This window comes from Trichechus manatus, unplaced genomic scaffold (assembly GCF_000243295.1).
Source record: "Trichechus manatus latirostris isolate Lorelei unplaced genomic scaffold, TriManLat1.0 scaffold00125, whole genome shotgun sequence".
Lineage (NCBI taxonomy): Eukaryota > Metazoa > Chordata > Mammalia > Sirenia > Trichechidae > Trichechus > Trichechus manatus.
In genome coordinates this window covers 8,120,594-8,128,968 of record NW_004444061.1, presented here as the reverse complement: position 1 = coordinate 8,128,968, position 8,375 = coordinate 8,120,594, and positions in this window count along the sequence as shown.

The window sequence follows — 8,375 nt, the reverse complement described above, 5'->3', positions numbered from 1 at the left end:
TTATTTTGCTAGGATATAGTCCTAGGAGTGGGATTGCTGGATCATATGGTATTTCTATTTCTAGCTTCCTAAGAAAGCGCCATATCATTTTCCAAAATGGTTGTATCATTTTGCATTCCCACCAGCAGTGCATAAGACTTCTGATCTCCTTGCAGTTTTTTTGATTTGTGCCAGTAATGCCGGGGTGAGATGGTATCTCATTGAGGTTTTAATTTGCATTTCTCTAATGGCTAGTGATCGTGAACGTTTCCTCATGTGTCTGTTGGCCCCTTGCATGTTTTCTTTGGTGAAGTGCCTGTTCATTTGCTTTGCCCATTTTTTAATTGGATTATTTGTCTTTTTGTTGTAGAGGTATTGGATTCTCTTGTAGATTTTAGAGATTAGACCATTGTCTAACTTGTAATGTCCAATTTTTTTTTCCAGTCTGTAGGTTCTCTTTTTGCTCTTTTAGTGAAATCTTTTGATGAGCATAAGTGCTTAATTTTTAGAAGATCCCACTTATCTAGCTTATCTTCTGGAGTTTGTTGTTGTTGGTTATGGTTTGTATCCTGTTAATGCCGTGCATTAGGGCCTCTAGCATTGATCCCATTTTTTCTTCTATGAACTTTATAGTTTTTGGCTTTATATTTAGGTCTTTGATCCATTTTGAATTAGTTTTGTGTATGGTGTGAGGTATGGTTCCTGTTTCATTTTTTTTTTTTGGAGATTGACATCCAGTTTTGGCAGCACCGTTTGTCAAAAAGACTGTCTTTTCCACATTTGATGGACTTTGGGCTCTTGTCAAAGATCAGGTGAACGTAGGTGGATGGATTTACATCTGGGTTCTCAGTTCTGTTCCACTGGTCAATGTTTCTGTCGTTCTACCAGTACCAGGCTGTTTTGACTACCATAGCTGTATAGTAGGTTCTGAGATCAGGTAGTGAGAGTACTCCTACTTTCTTCTTCTTCAATAGGGCTTTAATTATCAGAGGCTTCTTCCCTTTCCATATAAGTTAATGATTAGTTTTTCCATCTCTTTAAAGAATGTTTTTGGCATTTGGATTGGGATTGCATTGCATTTGTAAATTGCTTTGGGTAGAATTGTCATTTTCACAATGTTGAGTCTACCTATCCATAAGCATGGTATGTTTTTGCATTTATGTAGGTCTCGTTTGGTTTCTCACAGTAGCGTTTTGTAGTTTTCTTTGTATAGGTCTTTCACATACCTGGTTAGATTTATTCCTAAGAATTTTATTTTTTAGGAACTCTTATAAATGGTCTTGTTTTCCTGATTTCTTTTTCATCATTGTCTTTATTCATGTATAGGAATCCAACTGATTTTTGTATGTTTATCTTGTATCCTGCTACTTTGCTGAATCTTTCTATTAGTTCTAGTAGTTTCCTTGTGGAGTCTTTAGGGTTTTCTATGTATAGTATCATATCATCCGCAAACAGGGAAAGTTTAACTTCTTCATTACCAATTTTCTTTTTCTTGCCTTATTGCTCTAGCTAGGACTTCAGCACAATGTCAAATAGGAGTGATTATAAAGGGTATCCTTATCTTGTTCCTGTTCTCAAGGGGAATGTTTTCAGCCTCTCTCCATTAAGAATGATGTTGGCTGTTGGTTTTGTATAGATGCCCTTTAGTATGTTGAGAACTTTCCCTTCTATCCCTATTTTATTGAGAGTTTTCATCTGGAATTGGTGTTGGACTTTGTCAAATGCCTTTTCTGCACCAGCTGAGATGATCATGTGATTCTTTTCTTTCCTTTTATGTGGTGGATTATGTTCATTGATTTTCTAATGTTGAACCATCCTTGCGTACCTGGTATGAATCCTACTTGGTCGTGGTGCATTATTTTTTTGATGTGACACTGAATTCTATTGGCTAGAATTTTGTTGAGAATTTTTGAGTCTATATTCATGAGAAATATTGATATGTAATTTTCTTTTTTTGTGGTGTCTTTGCCTGGTTTTGGTATCAGTGTTATGCTGGTTTTATAGAATGAATTTGGAAGTGTCACTTCCTTTTCTATGTTCTGAGATAGTTTGAGTAATACTGGTATAAGCTCTTCTCTGAGTGTTTTGTAGAATTCTCCAGTGAAGCCATCTGGGCCAGGGCTTTTTGTTGGGAGTATTTTTAATTACCATTTCAATCTCTTCCCTTGTTATGGGTCTCTTCAAATTTTCAACATCATTTTGTGTTAGTTTGGGTAGGTGGCATGTTTCTAGAAATTTTTCCATTTCCTCCAGGTTTTCTAATTTGTTGGAATATAATTTTGCATAATACTCTGTTATGATCCTTTTTATTTCAGTTGAGTCTTTTGTAGTGTCCCTCATTTCATTTCTTATGTGAGGTATTTGCTTCCTCTCCTATTTTTCTTTTTTCAGTTTGGCCAGCAGTTTGTTGATTTTGTTGATCCTTTCAAAGAGCCAGCTTTTGGTTTTGTTGATTCCTTCTAGTGTTTTTCTATTCTCTATTTCATTTATTTCTCCTCTGATCTTTATTATTTCCTTTCTTCTGGTGGCTGTGGGCTTTTTTCTGGTCTCCTATTTGTTCAAGTTTTGTCATTAATATTTTGATTTTATCTCTTTTTTTCTTTTTTGATGTGTGCATCTATTGCTATAAATTGTCTTCTGAGGACTGTGTTTGCTGAGTACCAAAGGTTTTGGTATGATGTGTTTTCATTCTTGTTTGAGTCTAGGAATTGTTTGATTCCATCTCTGATTTCTTCTATTACCCAGTGGTTTGTAAGCAGGGAGTTATTCAGTTTCCATGTAATTGATTTTTTTCCCTTGCTCTTCCTCTTGTTGATTTCTACCTTGATGGCATTGTGGTCAGAGAAGATACTTTGTATTATCTTAACATTTTGGATTTTGTTACAGGTTGCTCTGTGGCCTAAGATGTGGTCTATTCTGGAGAACAATCCTTGTGCATTGGAAAAGAATGTGTATTTTGCAGCTGTTGGATGGAGTGTTCTGTATATGTCTATGAGGTCAAGTTGGCTGATTGTGCCCTTTAGGTTTTCTGTTCTTTTGTTGAGTTTCTTTCTAGATGTTCTGTCCTTTACGATAATGGTGTGTTAAGTCTCCTATATTATTGTGGAACTGTCAATTTCTCTTTTCAGTGCTGTTAGAGTTTGTTTTATGTATTTTAGAGCCCTGTCATTGGGTGTGTAAATGTTTATTATGGTTATGTCTTCATGATGGATCATCATCTTAATCGTTATACAATGTCCTTCTTTGTCTTTTACGGTGGATTTTATTTTAAAGTCTATTTTATTTGAGATTAGTATTGCCACTCCTGCTCTTTTCTGTTAGCTGTTTGCTTGATATATTTTTTTCCATCCTTTCATTTTTAAAAAATTTACATCTTTGTTTCTAAGGTGTGTCTCTTGTAGACAGCATATTGATGGATCCTGTTTTTTTATCCATTCTACCACTCTCCATCTCTTTATGGGTGCATTGAGGCCATTTACATTCAGTGTAATTATTGATAGGTGTGAGTTTATTACTGTCATTTTGTAGTGCTTTTTTTCTGTGGTGCTGACGTTCTCTTTGTGCCTCTTACTCTCCTGTGCTGAATTCCTTTTGTTTGTAGTTTTTTTTTTTTGTATTTCTTTTGTTTTTGTAGGTTTTTTTTTTACTGAGACTTTATGTTTTTCTTCTTTATTTTGATAGGTTAACATTCTTTGTGGTTACCTTGAAATTTACCCTCATCTTCCTAGGTTTGAACTAGTCTATTATTACTTGTTATCGCCTTGCCTCCCTCTCCATTAGAAGGTTCTATACCTACACTGTTTATTCCCTATTTTATTGTTCTTATGTTGTTGTTATTTACAGATTAACTTCTCTGTTGTAATTCTTTTGGTTTTGGATAGTCCTTGAGAGTTCATTTCCTAGGTTGGTATCTGGCTGGTACGATCCTGTGTCCTAGATTCAGCCTGTGGTCTAATGTTGTTTGTTCTCAGATTGAAGGACTTGTTTAATAATTCTTGTAAATTTGATTTGGTTTTTACATAATCCCTTAATTTCTGTTTATCTGGAAATGTCCTAATTTTACCATCATATTTGAATGAGAGTTTTGCAGGATATATTATTCTTGGCTGGCAATTTTTTTCTTTCCAGGTTTTATAAATGTCATCCCACTGCCTTCTTGCCTGCATGGTTTCTGCTGAATAATCCAAGCTTAGTTTTATTGTTTCTCCTGGGCTCTTTTTTGTTGGCAGTTTTTGGACAACATCTTCAATCTTTTCTTTTGTAATGGATCTGTTTAAATTTTCTACCTCTGTTCGTTTTAGTTCGGGTAAGTAATGTGTTTCTAGGAATTGGATTCCATTTCATCTGGGTTTTCAAATTTGTTGGAGTATAATTATTTAATAGAAATCAGTTATGATCTTCTTTATCTCTGTTGGATCAGTTGTAATGTCACCAATTTCATTCCTTAATTTTCTTTTTTTTTGTTTTTGTTTTTATCTAGCAAGTGGTTTACCTATGTTATTGATCGTTTCAAAGAAGCAACATCTGGTTTTGTTGATTCTTTCTATTATTTTTTTCCATTTTCTATTTCATTTATTTCTGCCCTTATCTTTATTATTTCCTTTTTTCTAGTAGCTTTTAATTTCTTTTGCTCTTCCTTTTCTAATTGTTCAAGTTGTTGATTTAAGTTAGTGATTTTGTGTCTTTCTTCTTTTTTAATGTAAGCATTTGTTTCCATGAATTTCCATTTGAGTGCTGCTTTTGCTGTATCCTGAAGGTTTTGATATGTTGTGTTTTCATTTTCATTTGATTCTAGGAATTTTTTAATTTCACTTTTGATTTTGTCTATGACCCAATAGTTTTTTAGTGGTATATCATTTGATTTCCATGGTTTTTTTTTTTTCCCCCTTATTTTTCCTGTTGCTGATTTCTAGCCTCATACCATTATGACCAGAGAAGATGCTTTGAATTATCTCAGTCTTTTTAAATTTGTTGAGACTTGTTTTGTGTCCTAACATATGATCTATTCTGGAAAATGATCCATGTGTGCTGGAGAAGAATGTGCATTATTCTGATGCTGGGTAAAGTGTAATATATGTCCATTAGATCTAATTGTCTTATGGTTTTATTTAAGTTCTCAATGTCCTTAATGATCTTCTTTTCAGATGTTCTGTCTATAACTGAAAGTAGTTTGTTGAAGCCACATACTATTATTGTGGAGTTGTCTATTTCTTCGTTCATATTACTCAGTATTTTTTTCACATATTTTGGTGCAGTGCTTTCATGTGCATATATATTTATAATTGTTATGTCTTCTTGCTGTATTTACCCTTTATTATTATGTAATGTCCTTCTTTATCTCTTGTAATAGAGTTTGATTTAAAGTCTATTTTATCTGATATCAGAATGGGCACCAGTGCTCTTTTTTGTTTACTAGTTGCATTGAATATTTTTCTCCATCCTTTTATTTTCAGTCTGTTTGTGTTCTTAAGTCTAAGGTGTGTTTTTGTAGACAGCAAAAAGATGCATCACGTTTTTATCTATTCTGTCACTCTCTGCCTTTTGCATGGGGCATTTAGACCTTTTACATTTATGATTATTACTGAAAGCAAAGTGTCTACCTTACTCGTTGTGCTGTTCCTTTTTTGAGTGTGCTGTGTCTTCTTTGTTTTTTTATTCTGATTTTTTTTTTTTTTTTTAAATATTTGTCTGCTTTCTTGTGATGAGCCTTTTTGCTTCCTTCATGCTTTCTTCTGAATGATTTTTCTTGGTGTTTTCTTAGTGGTTACCACATATGTTAATTGCACAACTTACAATTACAACAACATTTAACATACAAACAACAGTTAAGATGCAATGTTAGCATAATAAATCTATCCCTGATATTCTCTTCCTTCCCCCATTTCTGTTGGTTTGTTTCCATTAACATCAATATACAATATATATTGATAAGTTTACTTTGTGCTTATTTCTTACAAACTTGATGTTGTATTATTTGCATGATTTAGCTATTGAATTTATTTTCTGAAAATAACATATACTTTGTCTTTATGATTGCCCATGTTGTTGTGTTTTTTTGAAATCTCTCTCTTATTTTTTTATTTAGTTTTTCAGTGTATAGATAACGAGTATTTATTTAATGCTCTTGCCTTTCCCTTTGCAATAATCCCTTGAGAAATATTTGCAAAGCTGTTCTGATAGTGGCAAATTCCCAGAGCTTTTGTTTGTTGGGAAATGTCTTCAGTTTCCCTCGTGGTTGAATGACAGCTTTGCCGGGTAAAGAATTCTTGGTTGGTAATTGTTTTTGTTCAGTATTTTATATATGTTGCTCCACTGTCTTGTGGATTCTACTGTTTCTGGGGAGAAATCCACACAAGAATCCATAAGGATTCTTATGAAAGATCCTTGGTATGTTATATTGCATTTTTCTCTTGCTGCTTTCAAAGTTATCTCCTTGTCTTTGGTTTTAAAGACTTTTATTAGGAATGGTGTGGAGTTGATCTTTTTGTGTCTCTTCTGATCAGGGTTCATGTAGCTTCCTGTACTTGCAGGTTTGGTTCTCTGTTCAGGTCTGAGAAATTCTCTCTGATTATCTCTTGGAAAATTGTTTCTATGTTTTTATTGTTGTCATAGTGCTCTGGGATTCTGATAATTCTAATGTTGTGTTTCTTAATTTAATCCCACATTTCTTTTTGGGTTTGTTCACTTTTCTTTGTTCTTTTCTCTTGTTTGTCTTGAGACTCAACAAGCTCAATTATTTTGTCTTCTAGTTCATTTATTCTATTTTTGTCTGTTTGACTCTTCTGTTGAGTGTTTCTCTTGCTTTTGATAATTCAGTTGCTTTACTCTTCAGTTCCAGTAGTTCTCTTTGGTTTTTCTGATGTTTTGAATTCCCTTATTGAGTCTCTCATTTTGTTCCTCTATTTGTTTCCCAATCTCTGCTAGTTTGTTTTCTGTGTGCTTTTTGCTTTCTTTAAACATATTTAGCGCCGAAATCTGAAATTATTAATTCTTTGAATTAATCTTGCCTCCATAGGAGAAATTTCCTCTTCTTCATGTTTTGCTTTTGACTGATCCTTCTTCTCTTGTGGTTTTGTGTATGTTAACTATTTTTTGTTGAACTTTGACTATTTTGTTAACTTTTTTTTGTTTTTGCTTTAAATTTTATATTCTGGTTTTTGTGGGAAATTTTTCTAATTGGGCACCCTAGTGGGGAAGCAGCCAAGCATCCGGCTGTCAACTGAGTCCAGGGCTCGCAGTCACCAGCCATTCCATGGGAGAAATATGCTGCAGCCCAAGTCCAGAAAGACTCACAGCCCTGGGAATCCCACAAGGCAGGGCCACTCATCCCCACTGGGTCAGTCACTATGAGTCAGAATTGATCCAGCAGCAGCAGGCTTGGTATCCTCTCCTGAGAAGCACTAGATGGCACTCTTATCCTTAGATTTTTTTCAGTTCTGATTCAGGAGTTCTGGATGCTTGATATCTGGAATCCAATACACGTGCATGAGATGGGAGAGGTTAGCTGGTTACAGATGCTGATGGGGCTCTACTTTCCTGTGGTGAAGGTGGGGGGCTCTCTATGTCTTTCCCTCTCAGGTGCCCCTGCACAGGCTTTCCCATAGTGTCCCACTGCGGGCTGTTTCCCTCTGTGTCACCCATCTGTCTGAAGTATTCCACTCACCATGAATTCCTTAAAGTTCCTCCCAGTCCTAGTCACTTCACCCTCTCCCAATTGTGTGGCCAAGAACTGCCACAGCCAATTTGTGCCATTTTAATAAAAATTGAATTCAGCTTTCTCTGATTAGCTCCCTTTCTGTGTTCCTTTTTAGGAGTGTTGCCAAGCCTCATCGCAAAATGGCTGTGATGAGCAAATGTTCCCTATGTTAGCGGGTGGGTTCTTGGAGCTTCTGTGCTGTCCCGCTAGGGGAGTAAATAGAAGCATCCAATCACTTCACCATCTTGCTCTGCCTTTCTCCATCTTTGCTTTTGAACACTTTAAAGAGGTCTTTGCAGCAGATTTGCCCAGTGCAATACATGTGATTTCTTGACCATTGCTTCCATGAGTGTTGATTGTGAATCTGAGTAAAATGAAATCTTTGACAACTTCAATATTTTCTCTGTTCATCATTAAGTTGCTTATCGGTCCAACTGTGAGGATTTTTGTTTTCTTTATGATGTTAGGTAAGCTAATTACATAACATAGATGGTTTTCAGTATTCAGTAGATGAATAATGCTCTTAACCCTAAAATGGGTGAGGGGGGTGTTTCAAGATGCCCTGATAAGCAGAGCAGATTATGTGTGATAAGAAAACCCTCAAAAGCTGCATTTTAGAATCCAACATTTGAGTTTTTTGGGCCAATACATAAGAATTTACTTGATCCTTAAGTTGGTGAAAATTATTTCCCCAGATTCC